This window comes from Montipora foliosa, chromosome 5 (genome assembly GCF_036669935.1).
Source record: "Montipora foliosa isolate CH-2021 chromosome 5, ASM3666993v2, whole genome shotgun sequence".
Lineage (NCBI taxonomy): Eukaryota > Metazoa > Cnidaria > Anthozoa > Scleractinia > Acroporidae > Montipora > Montipora foliosa.
In genome coordinates this window covers 41,495,239-41,497,738 of record NC_090873.1, presented here as the reverse complement: position 1 = coordinate 41,497,738, position 2,500 = coordinate 41,495,239, and positions in this window count along the sequence as shown.

Here is a 2,500-nt window from a genome sequence, read left to right as displayed (position 1 = left end):
AAATAACGACACGTCCAAATCGCGAACTATTCTTGCTCAGAATAAATTTGTCTCCAAATTTCCTTCGAAACGTTCGTTGTAACATGGGGTGAAATGGCTCGTGACGACAATGTTACCAAAATATCCGAACATTCGCTAAAAACAACCCATCACGTATGCATGGGCAACCTTATTCGAGAGTAAATTTTGGACCAAAAACAGTTTACAACTTATTAAATATGCAACGTTTCCTGGTTTTTTTCGAAATTGTCAGGGTTCCAACTTAAGAAATAAAAAATTTGTCTTCAATTGTGTTCTAATATATACATTTTGAAAAGTCATAACAAAGATAATCATTTATCTGAAATATTGAAACAGGAAGCACGGTTTCAAAGTACAAGTCGCTTTTTGAGAGATTTATTTTCTGTGGCCTCATCGTGTCTTTTCCTTATTTGAGTCCTAAATGTACTTCGTTCCCGCTCCGTTTTTATCTTGCAAAGGTGTTTCAAAATCGCAGTGTCTTCCATTGTTTCTGTTAATAAATTTTCTTTACGTATCAGCTGTTTTCTTTGGGAACTGCTTTCCTCCGTTGTAACAAGGAAGACGCATCGCCAATTCTCCAAAAGTTTCGAAGCTGACCATGTAAGACTTTCGCAAATTCGTCCGGATTTCAGCAATCGAGCTAGGCGAAGTGCACACACGACAAGATATAAACCAGTGATTTCCAGCTGTAATATAACCAAGACATGGTATGGCACGAAAGTTACGAATTTTAGAGAAAAAAACACCGATGTTGCTATTGTCCACCATCCACGAGAGCTGAGAATAAATGACAGAATCCTTGATGAGGTCCACGAAGAGCGAGATGAATTTGTTTTGCTTGCCCTAGCCAAAGCGTCTATGATATAAATTAAATCGCACAGGAAAATAATCCACGCATAGAGTAGACTAGAGTTGTAAGTATTGATTCTCGTAAACCAGAGCCCAGTCAAAATAGACTGGGTAACATAGAGATCCCAAACACGACTTGCGATTACGGAAAACGAAGCCATATCGTCGACCTCATTCACCAGACCAACGAATGATCTCGACTGAGAGTTAGCAATAATATTCACTCCAGTTATAAGATCTTGTTGTAACTTTTGAGAAAAGTAATATGATTGATAGATATATTGTATTTTTGTTCTTTATTGGGGCAAACACGTGGATGATGACTGGTGATCAAAGTCCCTTTTTGATGTGAGTGCTGACGTGTTGGTCACGCTTTTGGGGCGGCGACTTTGAACGAAATAAAGCACAATATTAGCGGTTATAAGCCGGCCATTCACAAAAATAATTGCGATTTCTATAGATAGAGCCATGCAAGGCCACTCTCGTCTAGGATGAATTGTGAGAACGTTGTCACCTCGTCTGATACGACGTGCAATAAATTAAAGAACACTGTCTTAAAACAATCAAACTAAACGGATTTATTCCACAAGCTTATTTCGTTGACAGTGTGTCACTATTCGGAGGAGTTTACACCTTGATCGAACCATTCGGAGTCCACGGCAATCTTGATGCATCGAGGTCAAACTCCGACTCGTTTCCGACAGTCATGGATTGTGCTTTGACAACGAAAAGTAAATAGCTTTCAAGGATACCTGTTGGGCACCGGACATTTAAATGAATGAAACAACCATAGGAAAACAAAAAACAAAAGTAAAATCATTAAAACAACGACTTTTCTTTGTCACGTTTTCCGTCACACAATAGACTGTTCGTCACGCTCCCTTAAAAAACAAAAGAGTGTGCTTAATTTTTGTCTCTCACATCATTGTTGTAAATGAATATACGTTTTGTATCCTGATCACTAGATGGTGGCCTACACTTAGCTGGTTCTGAGTAACTGCAATATTATTTCGTATTTTGGGATTCTTTTTTCTTGGACGTGACTACCGGTTCGCTCGTTTACTTGCCAGCCCGGTGACATTTCGACAGGTTTTACGTGATTGCCATTTCACGCGCGTTCAGGACTCAAAAGAGCGAAGGCAACTTTGTCTCATCTTCTGGCCCCTGTGATCTGCTCTTGAGTCTCCGAAGTTGGATCAAAGTACACAGTCAAAATTGAAATACTCGTCGCTTGATCCTTTATTTCCTTGCCCCACGTTTTGAGGAGAAATCACATGGCCCCGGTGGGAGTCTCGCAGAAACGTGCAAAGAAAAATTATTGAATAATAGATAAACGCTTTTTGTTTTGACGTCAGGAAGAGGAAGCGGACGGAAAGATGCTCTTGTTCAGCGACTATTTAGTCTTCTTTTTGTTTTGTAAAGTGAACACAGACGGAAACATGCGGTACTTGTTTTTTCCATATCGTCTATGTTGCCGGTTTCGTTTTGTTGTATTTGCATTATTGTTCCTGGCCCCAATTGTTCAAAGGTCAGATAACTTTATCCGGTGGATAAGTTACTATTCAACAGTTTCAGTCTGTGCAACTCATTTTTGCCCCCGCTGGGCCCGAGGAGGGAACCTAGAAGTCCC